General features: G+C 44.7%; 1 protein-coding gene and 1 pseudogene across 3 annotated transcripts in view; one reads left to right on the top strand and one right to left on the bottom strand.

The window, feature by feature from the left end:
• The window catches only part of LOC124607668 (leukocyte tyrosine kinase receptor), a 915,076-nt gene that overhangs the window by 342,364 nt on the left and 552,259 nt on the right, over positions 1 to 20,453 (top strand). The window lies entirely within an intron of this gene.
• On the bottom strand, positions 261 to 378 carry LOC124555742 (annotated as a pseudogene).

The raw sequence follows: 20,453 nt of genomic DNA, 5'->3' as shown, positions 1-20,453 counted from the left end.
ACCACCTACTCTGGAAATGGCTGCTTAACAGAGCCAAAACTACAGCTGAGAAAAAAAAAGCACTCCGTCTTCAGGCCACGAGTGGCCTACCGGGACCATCCGACCGCCGTGTCATCCTCAGTGGAGGATGCGGATAGGAGGAGCGTGGGGTCAGCACACCGCTCTCTCGGTTGTTAAGATGGTATTCTTGACCGAAGCCCCTACTAATCGGTCAAGTAGCTCCTCAATTGGCATCACGAGGCTGAGTGCACCCCGAAAAATGGCAACAGCGCATGGCGGCCTGGATGGTGACCCATCCAAGTGCCGACCACGCCCGACAGCGCTTAACTTCGGTGAGCTCACGGGAACCGGTGTATCCACTGCGGCAAGGCCGTTGCCTATAGCTGAGAAAGCTCAATAAAATTAATTGTGATTTTTAGAGAAAAATAGATGAGATTAAAAGTATGCCTAGATGTAATCTGTCTGGAACAAACTTCAATGTGTAATTACATTGGCTGAAACATCACAAATGACTACGACTGAGTCATCGAGGGAAAGTTAGCTATTTTTCAAGGAAGTGCAGATGAATGTGAAGAAACCTGGAGCAAGAGCACCCATGTGATAAACAGAAAACTGCAGTCCCCACTCTTCTGTGTGACAGCGGAGAATGGATCCTGGATGTGCGGGCTGTGTGCGGGATGCAGCTCGACCTGTTCGGCTTTGCTCCGTTGTTCTCGGGAATATCTATTTGGTGAAGGGCGACGTTCCATTTAGAATTGCGGTGAGGCATTTTTCGGTAGGTACAACATTTTTCAGTTCGACAGAATGGTAGTGTCAGCATTGCTTACCCTTTGGTATTTGTTCGTAGTATGAAGGACGTTCATAGGTACTATGGTTGTTTGCACAAAAAGAGGTAATCTAGCGAACTATCGCCAAAAGCCTTTAAAACTGAATGGGTACTGCAAATTTGCTATGAGACTGCAATAGAATACCTTGCAGAAGGAATTTAAAATTGACAGTGAAGAAGCAAAATATTACAACGGCCAGAAGACAGGCTTGATTTTTTCGTACCGGTACATCAAGATGCACTTTGCGCCAGATTTGCAGGCATGGAGCACGTGAAGAAATTGGTGTTATGAATATTACAATTTCTGAAATCACATGCATTATTCCACTGTAACTTGCAACAATTTTCGACGGAACTGAAAGAAGAGTTAAGTCGAAGGGCATGCCTGAAACGATTTTTCGATTTAAAACTCGCCGTTGTAGAATTTATGAAGGAAGAAAAAATGCAGGAACGAAAGTTACAACATCCATAATGAATTGCACACCTCGCATTTTAAGTGAACTTGACTGCACGATGCAAGCTGAGAAACAACTTATTTACGATTTTATGCTGATGCATTTAAACAGAAATTTGCATCGTAGAAGAGACAAATTTTGACAAACGCAGTCCACTTCCCTAAGCTCGGTGGTGTTAAAGAGAACGTGAAGTTTGAAGAATTCATAGTGACCTTGAAAGAATTACAATGAGAGTTTTCTAGGCGTTCTGAAGCCACTTTCAATCTTATATCGACCTGTATTCGATACAGTTTGCAGTTACAGTTGAAAACGGCCACGCTCATTTGCTGTTGTAACTGATTGCTCTGCAATGTAATTCTTGTTTTAAAGACAAGGACTTTTACGTTGAAACTGTCCCGGACATTTACATTGTTTTCCTCAGGTAGTTTTCCCGTCTCCATACTGAGTTTACAAAAGGACTACATTATTTCGATCAAAATATAGGTGTGAAAGACCTTTTTTCGATTATGATAAATGACTAAATAAGTCACGATTATGTGCTAACCTGAGTGCAAAAATCTATGAAATCAACTGTGTGCGTCCATATGTCTACAGTTTGTACCAGAGGACAATTACATTATATCTTCAGCATTGTCCGCAGCTCGTGGTCTTGCGGTATCATTCTCGCTTCCCGCGCACGGGGTCCCGTGTTCGATTCCCTGCGGGGTCAGGATTTGCTCTGCCTCGAGATGACTGGGTGTTGTGTGTCTTTCATCATCATTTCATCCTCATCAGCGAGGGGTCTCCCGGCCACCAATGCCATACGCTCATTCATTCATTCTTCAGCATTTGCATTCTTTGTTTGCTATCTACGTTGTTGAGAAAAGTGAAATATAAAACAGCGACTACATTGCCGTTTAAATGTGGCGCGTTTGCAGTTTCCCCCTGTTCCTTCTCCTCATGCTCAGTCTGTGGTGGCAGTGGGAGAAACGCGCAGCCAGACTAAGCGCTATGACACTCATGCCAGAGTATGTATGGCTCGCGAGCCGAATTCTTGGCCGCCCCTGCCGTAGACCAACGGCAGAAATTGGTATCAAGACGCAAAGGCGATGTTTCTGAGAGGGGAATGTGCTTAAAGAAGACTGGATTACATCCACAATGAAGACATAAGAAGATAACTGAAGATCATCTCAATAATGGTAAAATAAAATAGGGGAAAATGTCCGAATTGTCAACGAACAAGTGCCTAAACTAGCTATTGAGAACAGATCGACGAGGAAAATTTGTTTATGGAGATAAAGGAGAGGGTGGATTGATATACCAGAACAGGAGGCTTGCATGCCAAATGTGCGTGGGTGATGAGGCAGGTAATGAGAATGATGTACTAATTCAGTGGCTTGCTCCAAAAGAAAAAGCAAACAGCGATAGGCGACATTATAGCGCATCAAGCTGCTGCTATATTGGGCCTTAAATTCACCTTGCGCAAATATGCTGATGTAGAGTAGCAACCGGGGGAATAATTATACCGGGCGGTTACAAATAAAGTGCAACTACTCACAGAGACCCAGTATGGGCTGTAATTATCGTACGGCAGCGAACTTTGGTAGATATTTAATTAGTTAATGCACAACCGATTTACACTGGAATAAAAATTAGTCGCAATTTTGCCCACTAGGTGCAAATCTGCCGCTTTGAATGCAAGAAATGTTTCCGAATGCAGTAGATTAGGTACGGGATGAGGACAGAAAAGGTAAAACATGTCAGAAAGGCATAATGTTGATTTCATTACTAACTGCCATTTTCACAGTTCGTTCAATATGGGCACCAGAGACGTCGACGAGAATTCAGTAATGCGACAGAAGTGTGATATCAGAAGCAGAAGCGGAAAAAGATGTCAAATGCCAATTTCAGTAAAAGCGGGAACGGATGCGGAAGCGGAAGTGTGTACATTTAACCTTGCGATAGGTGCGCCTTCTAGTCGGACAAGGGCGGTCGCGCTTATCTCGCAGATACCACTTGTTGTTAACAAACTTTGTTTTTTTTTAAACATCAAATTTTTATCATAAAAGTCATATTAGGTATTATTCATGGGTTATAAGAACAAAAGCAAGGTAAAAAATCTATTTAAAAACGAAGTTATGTTTCAAAACACACATTTTCTTCCCACAGCTTCTCGAGGTACTGATACTGACTTTCCGTGTAAGAATGTCAAATTTATACAGGACTGTGCTTGAAGTTTTGGTTTCTCAATATATTCAAGTTATTTGGAAGCTGAAATACAATCAATGCAAACATTTCTTGAATGATGTAAACAAAACATACTGTCTATATTTCTCATATTTGAAACGGGTGATTATTTAGAAGCTGAAATACAATCATTGCAAACATTTCTTGAATACTGTAAACAGCCGGCCGCGGTGGTCTCGCGGTTCTAGGCGCGCAGTCCGGAACCGTGCGACTGCTACGGTCGCAGGTTCGAATCCTGCCTCGGGCATGGATGTGTGTGATGTCCTTAGGTTAGTTAGGTTTAGGTAGTTCTAAGTTCTAGGGGACTGATGACCACAGCAGTTGAGTCCCATAGTGCTCAGAGCCATTTGAACCATTTTCCCATAGTGCTCAGAGCCATTTGAACCAATACTGTAAACAAATAAACTGTCCACATATTTCACATTTGAAACGGGCGTTTCCCGTATTCTTACTGACTAAACATGACCTATATCTTTTCTTTATATGTTCCTGATGTTGATCGTCTTCTCCTCTTGTTTGTTGCTGTTGGTGCTCATCTTCTGTGTGCGACACATTTAAAACTTTTGCATGGAGATCTCCAGTTACTTTAGTACTTCTCCTTGTACATGTTCCTGCACACGTTCGTTCGAAAGGTATCTGAGATATTTTCTTCTCTTGTGATTATTGCTGGTGTTTACTTTCCAGATTATAAACGAATTTATGGCAGCAACGTTCATCATCGAAAAAACCCCCACCAGAGGCCATCGCTGTTTTCTTCTCGCAACGTCGAAAGACCCACAACGTTTGTCGACAGTGTCAACGCCACCTTTTGTGTGATTATAAAAAGTTACAATTTCTGATTTCTTGAGACCACCTGTTCCTTCATCGATTTTTCCATCGCTGAGAAGGCTGGATATCAACAAAACATTCTTGTACTTTTTGGCACGTAGGAGACAAGTGATGCCTCTTTGCGAAAACCAAACAGAATTGAGTGGGGCTCTCGTTTTCTGGTCGCTCGGAATACTGGAGGAATTTGAGGCTTATTTTTACGTAACTGCCAACGTATGAATTTTTTTTTTTTTGTGCCAATTCCTTTACCAGATCGTAATCCGTAAACCAATTGTCGGCCGTGATATTTCTCCCACTGTAGAAAATGGGCGTGTTAACCTTTTCTCAACGTCGGAAGGTTTATTACTTACACTAAATGGACCTTCTGGCTGAGTTCCAGCGTATATTTCCATAGTATATCTATACTGTTGTCCTGATCATCCTCATCGTCGGTATCACGCAGGATTGCATTTATCACAGCTTCAACATCCAAATGATTGTTTAAATTATACATCTCTATGTCCTCCATAGTACCTAAGAAATAAATAACATGATACAAACATTACAGGTCGCGCGTATCTGACACATACAATTTAGCTTAATTTCACTGTCGATTCGAGACACATATAAATTCACCATGTACACTACTTTAAATTACTAATAAGCATTAAAAATTTAACAATAAATAATGGAAAATGAAAAGTTAAAAATTTACTCGGAGGGTTGCGCGTATTCCTCAGATACGAAACACATGTTACTAGCTTGCTGTTCACCGTAGCGGTCAGCGACCAGGACTGAAGCAGGTGGGGTCGAATGAAGAGGCTAGAGCAGAGGGGGGATTTCACTCCCTCCTGCTTTCCAAAAAAAAAAGGTAACAAACATTGTCGCTGCGTATCTGACACATACGCGAGCCTATAGGAAGGTTAAAAAAGTAACAATTCTTTATCAAAAAACATTTTTTTTGTATTAGTATTCAAAATTTATGAATGGCAAATTATGTATTTAACAAAACTAATTTTCCCGCTTTTTCACCGTGTAATTTATTTCGATATCCTTCATATACGGGGCCAGTTCCATTGAATAATTGTCCACTGGCCATGCTACTGTGAGGAGCTGGCAAATACTGGCGAGCTAGTGGCAATGGATAGTGGTACTTCTGACCATTTGATTTCCACAACATTAGCGGATCATCTTTTTGCTCTTTGTACTCCAGTAGGTTTACTTGTTGTATCAAAAGCAGACTGCTGTTTTCGTTAGTCGTAGTCGGGTCTTGCTAATCTTCTTGCATGCTTAACATGAATTCTAACGTTTGTAACGATATTTTTATTTGAGATTCTGTGTTTAAGCCACAGCTTGTTGATGGCTGATTTTCAGTTTCAAATCGGCACCTTTAGACCTATTAGGTTTGCAATCATCTTGAGATGAGTTTGGGTCTCTCGCCATCATCAAGTTAAGTATTTGGGACTCAACGTGCTCTGTGACAATGCCATTGCGAAATTTTGACTTGTATTTCGCATCTAAATAAGTCGCAATTGTGTTCTTACCGTTTTTGGTAAGTTCTCCAAATCTCATGCTTGAATTCATTACATAATTTTCTTGTAAACTTTTGGAATTGTTCTGAAGTATCATTTTCGTTGCTTCTTGCTGTGAAGTGGTCACAAGAATTTGAATTAGCGGTATGACCGATGAAATGTACGCTTGACAATTGCTTAAGTTTCTTATAATTTCTTCAAATGGTTTCATTACATCTACAAATTTTTGAATATTTATCCTGTCATCAGTGGAGATCATCGTGATTGGACATGAACATAGGTACAAAATTAGCTAATCATTGAGCTTTGAAAATCGTTCCATCATACAGAACATGCTGTTCCAGCTGCAAATAGTGGAACTTAGATTAACAGATATGGGTTTCATAAAAACAAAACACAAAATACTTGCACTACAGATATACCATAAAATTAAAATTCGTTTATATATATATTTAACAAAATTTACCATGTTTGGTAATCCTGAATGAGAGATAAAGCAAGTTGATTAAGGCGTTCCCTTTGAATTTTTGTCAGCTCGGTTTTTGCGATCAAAAAATGGTTGAAATGGGTGGCTTTTTTTTTTCAATTTGCCGTAAGTTGTAGGAGCCACTCCTATGATTCCACAGCATCCTGAATACAAAGTTGTAGCTGATGTATTGCACAACTCACATCATCAAATCCAGACAGCTGCAATGCTTGAATCATGTTAGATCCACGATGACGAAAAATATAATGCATTGATGGGTGATTTATGTCCCATTCTTCAAGTATCGTTTCAAAATTCATCGATATTACGTCACCTGTATGACGCCCTGGCATGACTTCTAATTTCAAAATTACAGACACCCTGCGAAAATCCTTTGAAATACCAGTAGAAGTCAAACAAAGTAATGATGTTCCAGAATGTAGATCAGACCATATGTCAGTTGCGAAAGATATTTTTTTCAGATTCTTCAATTAAAGTTTTCATTTTTCTTGCTAGCTTTTAGTACAAGTTATTGCACAAATATGAAGTAAAAAAATCACGACCTTTCAACTTATACTCTGGAAGAGCAGCATTCATTACTTTGCGAAAGACGGTACCGTCGACAAAATTAAACGATAAGTTCTGGAGGGCAGTCATTTCAGCAATCACAAGATCTATTTGTTGAGGCTTTGGGTGTGACGAATCTCAATAATCATTTACTTACAGGCTTTGTTGCAATGTAATTGTTGTTTAGCGTCTTTGACCGGAGTAACGTTTCTGAGCCAGTTTACAAAACACACTGCAGTTACTCAGTAGGGTATTAATTTATAAATATTGGATCTTATTCGTCATATTGCATACTAGGTTTCAGTAATGTGTTTACAATCATTAGTGTTTATTTTGGAACAGATAATGGTAAAGAAGTTACCGACACGTGATGTGCAGTGTGGAAAATGCAATAAATAAAGTAACATTCTGCTGAATAAATGCATCGTGATTGGTATTGTTTCAAATTATGAAAGTACTTGAGTACCATCACTCTTGTGCAAATAAATGGAAGGTAATATTCTTAGTAACGGTTTTATATAGAGTGCGATAACTTTTTTGGGTGCTCACTTCACTTTTTGGATGACGGGCAGGGACATAAAATCAGTTTAAATTCCTTGCGGTGATGCCAAAATACACTCGCGTGCAGCTCACGTGCTACAGCGCCGTACTTATTCCTTGCCACAGGCTCTTTGTAATATGATTACATTGTTAACTGCTGGCAGCTATAAGAAAAGGCCCATTGTCTATCGACTTGTACCAACACGACCCGATCAAAACTAAGGGTGGGGTGAGATCCTTAAAATGTTATCGTATTGTGAATTATTTGGATGAATCAGCTTTGAACGGTAGTGGACAGAGATCACCTTATAGTAATCGAACGATATTAATAGTATCGACTACATTATTATATAAATATTGACTAATCTTTAGTTTTCCCGCCTCCACTGAAAGATCGATAGTTTCATCTAACTTCTCAAACTCGACGTGCAATTATTTAAGATGGCTCTTTAATGCGGTGGTCGTGTACCCTTTTCGCAAATATACTTTGTCACAGATTTTGAATTTGGTACTCAGTGTTGTGGATTGGCAAGATTGCCAACCCACTATGAGAGGAAGCCGAAAGGCACGCGTTATAGCTCACGCAGGCTGGCGTGAGGTCTGGAACAGGTCATGGAAATGAGACTAACAAAAAACGTACGTAGCTGGTGGAATACTCAACTTTCATCCGTAAATGGTGAACATCGCTCTTGACGGTACATGTTTTACATCGATAGTAACTGGTAATGGCGCCTTGCTAGGTCGTAGCAAATGACGTAGCTGAAGGCTATGCTAACTATCGTCTCGGCAAATGAGAGCGTATTTTGTCAGTGAACCATCGCTAGCAAAGTCGGCTGTGCAACTGGGGCGAGTGCTAGGAAGTCTCTCTAGACCTGCCGTGTGGCGGCGCTCGGTCTGCAATCACTGATAGTGGCGACACGCAGGTCCGACGTATTCTAACGGACCGCGGCCGATTTAAAGGCTACCACCTAGCAAGTGTGGTGTCTGGCGGTGACACCACACTCAGATCATCAGACTCAACGAAATAGTTCCAAATAAGACTTGTTTTTGTTCCATAATTGGACTCTTAACTAACGTTACACCACAAAACTGTAGACTAAAAAACACTGTACAATATAATAATACTATAAAGCAACACAAAATAGACTGACGAGTGAGGAAATGAATACTTTCGCGGTGATGGGCAGAGATTTCATAATAATACAATAAACGCAACAATCGCTACAGGCACAGCGCGCGCACCGACAATCTCGCCATTGTTGAAAGTTGGGATAAACTTATGATAAAAATTGCGGAAGCGGAAGTGGAAGCGGATGTGGAAAAATGTGCGGAACTTCCGCACCTGCGGAAGCAGAAGCAGAGGTCTGACGCATCACTACACGAGATGTTGCACCTATACAACGAGGTGTACAACTGTTGCTCGCAGCAGTTCCAGTGAAATCTGAGCAACGTGTTCCTGTGTGTGAAATCTTATGGGTCTTAACTGCTAAGGTCATCAGTCCCTAAGCTTACACACTACTTAACTGAAAATATGCTAAGGACAAACACACACACACCTATGCCCCAGGGAGGACTCGAACCTCCGCCGGGACCAGCCGCACAGTCCATGACTGCAGCGCCTTACGTATTCCTGTATACTGGCCTTCAGATCCGTGCGTGTCCCTGGTAAACACGTTCTTTTAGATATCCACACAGCCGAAGTCTCGTGGATTCAGATCAGGTGATCGTACAGGCCATTCATCTGGTAAACCTCTGGAGATAACACTTCCATGGAAGGATAGACGAAGTAGATCTTCCACTGGACGAGCGACTTTTGATGTCGCCACATCTTGCATGAAAACAGTGGCTTCCACATAACTGAGCTCTTCCAAAGTAGGAACCGCTTGCTGTACGAGGAGGTAACGCGTAGACGTTTTCATACACCTGACATGACTTCTGGATGTATTCTCGTCAGAGAGGAACATATCAAGTATAAAGGTGCTTTTGAATGCATACTACACTGTCACATACGACAAGTGCAATGTTCGTGGACAACACGCTGTTTAACAGTACTCCAAGGTCATCAGTTCTGTGTATTTACTGCACCCTGTAGTGTAAAATGTGTTTCGTCACTCCATAGAATATTGCCTGGCCTCACGTCATCAACTTCAATCCGTGCTAGAAATCGAAGAGCAAATTCAGAACATTGCTGCGGATCACTAGTTTTCAGTTGGTGCACCGTCTGGATGTTGTACAGGTGCCACTGTAAAATAGACCGCAAAACCTGCTGTATTGTTTACTGTTGGATGGACAATTCTCGTGATACTGCACGAGCATAGCTCTACCCGAGTGGGGTGGTGCATGGTCAGTTACAGCAAACGCAACCTCGTCAATAGCTTCTACTGGAATAGGTCGCCTTCCTCGTTCAGGTGCCACACCAAGCTCACATGTGTTTTCGAATTTCATTAGCATCTCCTTTAAACTATTTAATGACATCGGGCCTCTCCTCTGACCTTTCAGTCGGCAATACTCTCTCCATGCAGCACTGCAACTGCTGCCTTTCACATAAAACTGTTTCACCAACAGCTGCACAGTCTCTTCTCGATAGCCGTACTGTTCCCCCACGCTATGGCTTGTCAAAAGACAGTATGGGTATCATACCGTCATACAAACAGTGTACAGCACCAGATATGCACCTGGTGGCCGCAATAGGAACCAATTTTTTTTTCAGCAGCGTAAATCAGTTTCAGTAAATCTCGCTACTTGAACTAACTTATGCTAAGAACAAACACACACACTCACACCCGAGGGAGGACTCTAACCTCCGGCGGGAGAGCCGCGCAATCCGTGTCATGGCGCCTCAAACCGCGCGGCCATTGCGGGTGGCAATTCGAATAAAAGAGTTCTGATAACATGAATCCAATTTTTATTCATTACAGAGAGACATGTTACAATGTAGCCCCATCAATGATAATTTTCAAACTCGATACTCGTAACTTCCACTTGAGACTTAAATATATCTCCGAATTTCCTTGAGAACACCGCGCATAGCTCTTCTGAGCTATTCCGAGGCCGTTTTGGCGTTCTTCTTTGAAGGAAAATCTCCTGTGTTTACTCTTTATTTGTAAGCTTTACGTTTCAACAATCCTCACAAACAAAAATCTTAAGTGGTAAGATCTGAAGAACTTGGTGGCCCAGAATAGTGATCATTTCTATCGATTTTCCTGGGAATGTTAGGTATAGATGTTGTGTCACTTGACGACTAGAATATGAAGGCTCCGCGCCATGCTGGAAGAACACAGCCATCTTTTTAGCTAAAGGAACTTCTTTTAATAAAGCGGAAATCTCGTTTTCAAGAAAGTCTACACAACAGTGCCCAGTAAGACGATGCGATAACACAACAGGCCAAATTTAGTATCTGTGTACCATACTATACGACACATTTACAGACATGCGTTCTTTAAATGTGTATGTGTAGGTACATTCTGCGGCATACGTCGATACTGTCTGCTAAATATGTTGCAAATAGAGTTAGTAGCAGAGGAGTACTTAATTTAAGCGTAAAGCATGAAACGACAGTTTTTCAGGCATCTCAATGCTTATGACATTATATCCGCTGATTTATGTGTCGTACAATGACATAATGTTGTAGGTACACTCAGTGGCATATGTACACACTGTCTGCAAAATTTTTTGAGAACAGTGTTAGTATAAAAGAAGTAATAACTGTAAATGTAATGAACAAAGCGGCCGTTTTTCACGCATCTCATTGTTTATGATGTCATATCTCTTGAACTATGATAGGTAGGTAGTTCTCACCACCAAAGTGATTGCTACCTGACAGTAAAGGATATGTGCGCCAAGTTTTGTCTAAATTGCTCCAGTGATTTAGGAGGAGATGTGAAACATACGTAAACATACCGGCGCGCGCGCACGATCATATACATACATACATGTTTATAATCTGTACGGATTCCCCTCGACACATCCTGTATTCGCTGATATGTCAGAAAGGTAGCCATGAGAACAGTTCGTACAGCTGGCTGAATTTTAGAGAGTTCTTATTCTGGATCAACTGAGACCGGTATTCCTTCCGACGGAGTGCCAACGTGTTACACGAGGAGAGCCAACTGTCAAATTACTGTTAGTGCTGGAGGTTGAAGAAAGATACAAATCATCGTCGCCCTCGTTCTCGACGCCCGGCGATTGACGATAATCTCGTGCAACAACACGTATAATTTGCATATGAAAGCATATATTGCTCATAGCATCTGGTCACACAAGAGTCGGTAGCTCATTCCCAAAAGCACTCTCTGTAGGGAAAAAAACAACGCATGAAAGTTTTGAGCTAGAAATGTTAAGCGAAAATTCCATTCATCGAAAAGTGCCTGTAAGTCGACATAAAAGTTTACTGGATATGGTACCGCGTCATAATGTAAAAAAACTACTGCTGCTGGAGAAAAACCAACGTTTCGGCCACGGTTTCAGCGGCCTTCTTCTGGGTCATTAGACCGTGGCCGAAACGTTGGTTTTTCTCCAGCAGCATTAGTTTTTTACAATATGACGCGGTACCATACCCAGAAAAGTTTTATGTCGACTGACTCTGGCCGCGGAAGCCTACGCAATTATAAGTGCCTGTAAGTCAAGAGAAAAAAATATTTCCTGTCAGCAAATGCCATTGCACCCTCTTAATAACAACGCCGGAGGTAAGAACACAGTTCCTGCACTTATACTGGTGGCACCTTATGCTTTAATCTCATATTTGTTCACGTAAGCATTGGTACACAATCGGCAACTTGAAAGTCCAGGCGGCGACTACCATGTCAATGTTCCACCCGACTCTGAATATCTTCGTCGCCTGGCGAGGTGGTATTCATTATTATCCTTCTGGCAAGCTGAGGCGTGCGCGGGGTGGAAGAGTATGGTTTATCACAGGAAAAGATAGCAACAGAAATCTACGGGCTCAGGGTCAGAAAATAAAGTGCTATAGGTGATGATGAAGTCCCATACTCCTTGACAGAGCGTAGGCGAACGACGCGGGAGACCCGTGCAGCCGTACTAGGCTAGGTCCTAGTGGAGGTGGTTTACCATTGCCTTCCTCTGACCGTAATGTGGATGAATGATGATGACGTAGACGGCACAACAACACCCAGTCAGGTCGAGGCAGGTGAAAATCCCTGACCGCGCCAGGATTTGAACCCGGGACCCCGTGCTCGGGAAGCGAGAAGCCTACAGAGAAACCACGAGCAGCGGACGTACTACAGGTAATCGGTAGCTTATTGCAGATTTTAAGTCATATGTGAAAAAATCATGCAATGCATGCAATGAGGGTACATAAGCTAATAAACAGGTGGCGAAATCGTTCTTAGAAAACGTTGGCAATGCGAAAGGAAGAAACTCCACTACATCATCCACTTGCCTTCGGATGCGCTGGGTTAAATATTGAAACACATTGCTAGCAGCTACTAAGATTCTTAACTATGTCATGCCCATGAGTTTTGTTTAGTCACAGACAGACCCACAGGTCATTCCTGTTTTGAACAAGGGTCGCCAAACAAACGCAGGCCTATTTCGCTGAAATCAGAACGTTGTAGAATTTTGGAACACTTTGTACTCGCGTAGCATGACATTTTTAAAAATCGAAAATGTCCTCTGTTGGAATAAACATGGATTTAGCAAACATATTTCGTCTGAAGCCTGTCCATGTTGTACGTCCACGAGACCAAGACGGCTCCCACGTTTGGCCGTATTACTTGACTTCCAGAAGGCGCTCGGTGTAGTTCCGCAATGTCGGCTTGCGAACAAAATTCGGACGTGCCAAATATCAGGCCAGCTTTTTGATTAGTTTCAAGAGATCCTAACAGAACACAATCTGTCTTTCGTAATGGAAACAAATCATCAGACGTAAAACTAACTTATGGTGTGCCCCAAGGGAATGTTAAAAAGACCATTATTTTTACAATACACATAGCATTATTTTTTTTACAATACATATAAGTAACCAACGGTAACGTCGTAAGTTTAGTAAGGCTTTTCGCAGATGATGCTGTTGTATATAGAGAAGTCACACGCTAGAAAATTATAACGAAATGCACGGAGACCTGCTGAGAATCGACGCTTGATGCAAGAATTGGCAGTTGGCCCTCAGCATGAACAAATGTAGCATATTGCGAGTAAATAGGCAGAAAGATACATTGTTGTTTGATTCCACGATTGCAGAACATTCACTGGAAGCACAGACGACCATTAAATATCCGGGAGTATGCGTACGGACAGTTTTAAATGTGCAATGATCACATAAAACTAATTGCAGATAATAGATATATAAGAGCAGGTATCAGACTGACTCATTGGAGCGATCCTCAGGAAGTGTAGTGCATCCTCGAAGGAGATACGTGAATACTGCTAGTCAGACTGGGATCCGCATCAAACAGAAGTGATAGAAGAAAGAGAAAATATCCCAAGAAGAGAAGCGTTTTTCACCACAGGTTCATTTAGTAAACGCGAACATTTCACGAAGATGCTCAGCCAACTGCAGTAGCAGACGCTACAGGAGAGGCACCGTGTATAACTGTGTGGTTTACTGTTGAAATTCCCCGAGATTATGTTCCAAGAAGAGTTACCAGTACATTGCTTCGCCTTATGTACATTACGTGAAAAGACCATGAAGGTAAAATTAGTGTGTTCCTGTCTCGCAGAAAAGCTTACCAACAATCGCCTTCACGAGGACAATTCGCGACCTCAGCAGGCGAGGAAAGAAGTGAAACTTCCTGACAGATTAAAACTGTGTGCCGGACCGAGACTCGAACTCGAGACCTTTGCCTTTCGCGGGCAAGTGCTCTACCAACTGAGCTACCCAAGCACGACTCACGCTCCGTCCTCACAGCTTTACTTCTGCAAGTATCTCGTCTAGTATCTTCCAAACTTAACAGAAGCTCTTCTGCGAACCTTGCAGCACTAGCACTCCTGAAAGACAGGATATTGCGGAGACATGGCTTAGCCACAGCCTGAGGGATATTTCCAGAATGAGATTTTTACTCTGCAGCGAAGTGTGCGCTGATATGAAACTTCCTGACAAAGGAGTTCGAGTCTCGGTCCGGCACACAGTTTTTAATCTGTCAGGAGGTTTCATATCAGCGCACACTCCGCTGCAGAGTGAAAATCTCATTCTGGAAACATCCCCCAGGCTGTGGCTAAGCCATGTCTCCGCAATATCCTTTCTTTCAGGAGTTCTAGTTTTGCAAGGGTCGCAGAAGAGCTTCTGTTAAGTTTGGGAGGTAGGAGACGAGGTACTGGCAGAAGTAAAGCTGTGAGGACGAAGCGTGAGTCGTGCCTGGGTAGCTCAGTTGGGCAGTCTGCCGCCGGCAGTGCTGCGAGGCGGTCACGCGCCAGAGCGCTGCGGGCGAGGCGCGCACGGTGTGTTTGTGTTTACTTCGGCCGCTGTCAGTGCCGTTTTCCTTCTAGACCACCATGGCGCACAACTATCGGAAGAAGACATTACGTTTCAACTTTTGTTCCGACTTCGCCCGACCCAAGGCCCTGGAGGTAGAACGATTTATACGCGATGAAGTTAAAATACCACCAACGGATCTAATTGGTATCCACTTGTCCATAGTTAGCAGTACCGTCTACGTCAAAATGATCAACGATGCGGCGTGCGACAAGGTGCTTCAAGAGGCAAAACGTGGACTGCGCTTCTGTCATTCTGACGGCAACGTCGGACCTGTTACCGTCGATCACGCAGGTCTCGGCACACGGACGATAAGGATCTTCGAACTGCCGTTCGAACTACCTGCAGACGTCGTCATCGAGGCGCTCCGTCCCTATGGCAACGTTCTGGAACATGTTGCCGAACGATGGGTCCAATTTCAGACCTATCCAGTTTTAAACGGTGTTAGACAGGTCCGCATCGAGTTGCAGAAACACGTGCCTTCCTATCTACGTATCGGAGGCTGCCGTGCCATTATAATGTACGACGGCCAACCTCGGACCTGTTCCGGTTGCGGGAAAGAAGGTCACCTACGGTCTGAATGCATTCAACGACGTGTCGCGCAGCTCCCGTTGTCGGAAGCGTCCGTCACACCCACGATGACCGCCCTACCGGTCACTTACGCAGCGGCTCTTGCCACGTCTACAGTTTCGTCCAGTCCGTCGCCCGGTCCTTCCGATCGGCACGTCCCACCGTCCCAGTCACCAACGGACGGTACAGACGTCCCACCTGACATCCTTGCCGCCGAACAGGCTCCCGCACCGGACGCTCAGGAGACCAGTACATCTTCACAACACCTGTTTGACAATTTCATTGTACCCACCGACGCCTTCGAACCAGGTCGACGCTCCTCCTTGCCGTCATCCGACACTGAGGAACACGTGCGCAAACAACGCTCGCCACGCAGGCGCAAACGCCGTCGCCGTTCACCCACGGGCTCTCAGAGCGTTGCCACCCGCGACGACGAAGACGACACCCAAGCAGCCGACATTTCCACGCAGAGGTCGGCGGACAACTTACACGATGAACAAGACGTTTCGCAGGACGGGACCACTATGGAGGTCGCCACGCACAATGTAACGATCGGTGCGCCGGTTGAGACGCCTGTCTCGCCGCCGACAACTCCAGATCTCTCTCACCACGACGCAATTCCCATGGACATTGGACAGACCCACGGCACAGGAGCATGGGCCGACGACATTGAGGAAGGTACGCCCCCTCCTCCGGATGAGTTACCTCCGCCGGACGAGGCTACCTGTTAACATCAAAAGCGAGGCATTGCAGCTGATGGGACGGGACTTCCTGTCGGTGCCCTCCTCTTACTTCCCTTGGTGATGGTAGATGCGCATCCACCTCCACTGAAACAAACATACCGGTTTGCCACACTGAACATCAACATGATCGGCACTACACCCAAGCTGCAACTCCTATGTGACATGCTTCGGGCCTCTGACGTCGACGTCGCCCTTCTTCAGGAAGTACGCGTTGCCACACTACCACCAGTCTACGGCTACGACTCATACACGTCCACATGTGATCAATCAGGGCGTGGAGTGGCTTTCTACATACGCGAAGGAATCTCACTCACGGACACGACAATCCTTCCCTGTGGAAGAGGCATGGCTGTTACCATCTTCGACACGCGCGTCATCAATATCTACGCTCCGTCTGGCTCCACGAACCGTCGGCAGCGGTCCACTTTCTTCGGACATGACGTGGCGCCCCTGTTTTCTGGACGCTATGATCGCCTTATCATGGGAGGCGATTTCAACTGTGTCCTCCATCCGCAGGACCAAGTACCTGGTTATTTGCCATGCCCGGCGCTGCTCACCTTAATCGAAGATTTTCATCTAGTGGACGTTTGGGAGAAAATTCATGGCAATACCCCCGGTTTTACCCATTATACAGCACATTCTGCGAGCAGACTGGACCGGTTTTATGTCTCTGCTCACCTCGGCAATGAAGTCGCCCAAGCTGAACGATGGCCCCTTGCATTTTCGGACCATTGCGCCGTCATTTGCTCCCTGGCTCTGCCACCTCAGTCAGTGTGGCGCAGCAGAGGTTACTGGAAGCTTAATACCTCCCTCCTTAATGATCCACACTGCCGACAATGTATTGCCACTACATGGGCGTCTTGCGAAAGACGCCTTCCGCAGTACACATCCACGTTCCATTGGTGGCTCAAATGTGCCAAACCTGCGATCAGAAAGGCCTTCATACAATGTGGCAAGGAAGCAGCAGCATGGCATTGAGACACCACAAATTTTCACTACGCCGTCCTCCGTGAGCTCGATGCGCTCCCTCCATCACCTGACACCCACAGGGAACGACAACGTACTAAAGCTCGTCTCCTCTCTCTTCAACGTGCACGACTGCATGGTGTCGTGGTGCGTTCCCGACGACAAGACCTCCTCCACGACGAAACCCCATCCACAATCCATGCCGCATCCGACCATAGTCGTCGACGTCGGCTTTTCGTCCCCAACATCACGACCTCCGATGGTGTTCACCACACAACACAGGCGGCGGTCGTGTCCGCCTTTGCTGAACATTATCGCCAATTTTATGATGATGAACCGATGGCGACGCCCATTCCTGATGATCTCCGTCCTTCCCCTGATCGGACCCTCACCGTAGCGGAGTCAATGTCCATGATGTCTGCAATCACCGCAGAAGAGGTGGTAGATGCGATCAACAAAGGGGCCAAGAACAAATCACCCGGACCAGATGGTCTCCCAGTGGAGTTTTACCGGGCGTTCACCACGTTAATGCTTCCTCGCTGGACGGAAATGATACAGGAACTCTTTACTCCGTCCTTCCCAATTCCACCTGAATTCGTCACTGGCATTCTTCTACCTGTGCCTAAACCGAAGGGAGGGTCTCATGTCTCTGCATATCGCCCCCTTACACTACTGAATGCAGACTATAAAATCTATGCACGCCTCTTAGCAGCGCGCATACGCACCGTCTCACCTACGGTCCTTTCACCTGAGCAGACTGCACGTGGTTGTGGGGCCACCTTACAAACAGCCCTAGGAGAATGCCGTGACCTCATTGCACTGGCGTCGGCTTGTCGCCTTCGTGCAGCACTGGTATCCGTCGATTTCACGAGTGCCTTTGATCGCGTTCGACACCCATTCCTCCTCATGGTGGCGACACGTATGGGGTTCCCATTGCTTTTTGTCGATGCCATTCGCCAGTTACTCCTTCCCGCGGTCTCGATGGTACAAGTCAATGGGAGGCTTGTAGGACCGATTCCTATACGCCGCTCTGTGCGTCAAGGATGCCCTATGTCTACTTTACTATATGCCATTGCACTTGAGCCCCTCATCACTGAACTTACCTCTAGACTGCAGGGCCTCACTTTGCGTGGCCACACCTTTCACTGTAGGGCTTATGCGGACGATCTCCTCTTTCTCACCTGCTCCTCCACGGAACTCAATGACGCCATCCAATGGATCCACCAGTATGGACGTCTTTCTGGTAGCATTCTTAATGTCCGTAAATCGACTATGATGCACATTGGGCGCGGCCTCCCGGCTATGGTGCCGACCCCACTCCCAGTTAGTGCCACCCTTCGTTACTTGGGTATCGAATTTACGAGCTCCACACACCGCACAGTGGCCCTGGCTTACCGGCGGCTTTTGCAGTCGATTCGGCACCATGTTCGCGGTCAAGTGCACCGTAACTTAAACCAACTCCAACGTGTGTCCTATGTCAACATGTATGTCGCCCCTAAACTGGTACACGTCGCCCAGATCCTCCCAATGCCGTTACTCCTTGGCCGCCGCATCCAATCAGCCTTTGGATATTTCGTGTCAGCAGGGGCACTTTTCAAAGTCCGCTACAACACTCTAACACTGCCTCCTGCAAAAGGTGGCCTCGGACTCATCAACGTGCGGGCACGCTCTTCTGCACTCTTTGTCCACACTCTGTTGCGGCACTGGCAGGGGCCGGTCCCGTCTTTAACACGCAGTCTCTTAGATATCCTCCGACCAGCTTCTCTCGATCCACCAATCAATGTGGCACCTATTTCTCCATTATTGTACTACGTCGCCAATTGTTTCATAGAACTCAGCTACGTTCGGGCCGATCTTCCAGTCACCCGTCCTCCCCGTGCAAAAGATTATTATCGTTTGTTTATGCTGTCCAACCCTTGCGACCCCATGGTGCTACAGCATCCTGACATTAACTGGCGCACGGTTTGGGGGTGTGTGCATGCACCCTTTTTACCGTCGTCTGTGTCTGCACTCTGGTATGTTTTAGTCTATGGAAAATTCCCGACTAATAGTCGACTTTATCGCATAGGATTGGCCACCTCCCCACTCTGCCCTGACTGTCAGCTCGAAGACACCGACGAGCACCGTCTTACGTGCCCCCTGAAACAAACCGTATGGCTCCTCATCCAACGAATCGTGGGCTTTTACCTCCGTGCCCCGCCAACGACGGTAACCCCGGATTTCCTGTTGTTTCCCCAGACATTTCACTACCCTCTTGCTAAGCATCATACCCTAATCTGGTTTCGAGGACAGGCTTTAGAATATCTCTTTCGGAGTGGTCCGCATACAGTCCTTGACTTCTGGTACAAAGTTGTGACCGCGCATAGCACCCTCACCCGAAAACCTTCTTACCGACAAACTTTTGCCGGTTATCTCCGCAGCGTCTTCCTTGACCCCCCTCAAAGTTGGGGTGTACCATGCCTACCTGTCACATGATGCAACACCCTTATCCACGTTCTCATGCATCGACCAAAAAAAAAAAACACGGTTTTTTTTTTTTTTCTTAAAGGAAGAAGACAGAATATGTTATATTTTGTTGTATTTAATGTTTTTCTTTTTTAATATTTTTTTTTTGTTTAACTAACAGTCATTTGTATATTTTTAAATGTTACCTTGAAGAACTCTTGCATAGTGAATATATATATACTTTTAGTTTGTTCAATACAAATTTTTTAAACAAAAACAAAAACAAAAAAAAACAAAAAAAAAAAAAAAAGGAAAACAGGATATGTTCTAATTTGTTGTATTTCATGTTATTCTAATAATTTGTTTACCTAACACTCATTTGTATGTGTTTCACTGGTACCTTGAAGAACTTTTGCTTTGTGTATATATATATATGTACTCTCCGTTTGTTCAATAATAAAGAATACAAAAAAAAAAAAAGTGGCTAGCGAGTGGGAATGTAATACGAAAGGACACCGGTTCGTGTGCGGATAGGCGCAATTATTAAAAAAAAAAAAAAAAAAAAAAAAAAAAAAAAAAAAAAAAAGAGTTGGTAGAGCACTTGCCCGCGAAGGCAAAGGTCCCGAGTTCGATTCTCGGCCCGGCACACAGTTTTAATCTGTCAGGAAGTTTCATATCAGCGCATACTCCGCTGCAGAGTGAAAATCACATTCTGGAGGAAATAAGTGGTACACGAAGTATTCTCCACCGCATAACATAAGGTATCTCGCGGATTACAGTTCGAGGTATGTTCAACAACCATGGCCAGCACAGTAGCTCAGGGATGTTCGGACAGAGGGCTGGCCAGCCTCTGTCATTTTAGAAACTGAATGAAGCTCTTA

This window comes from Schistocerca americana, chromosome 1 (assembly GCF_021461395.2).
Source record: "Schistocerca americana isolate TAMUIC-IGC-003095 chromosome 1, iqSchAmer2.1, whole genome shotgun sequence".
NCBI lineage: Eukaryota > Metazoa > Arthropoda > Insecta > Orthoptera > Acrididae > Schistocerca > Schistocerca americana.
The sequence above is the reverse complement of the archived record's forward strand: the minus strand, read 5'-3'. Positions and strand labels throughout refer to the sequence as shown.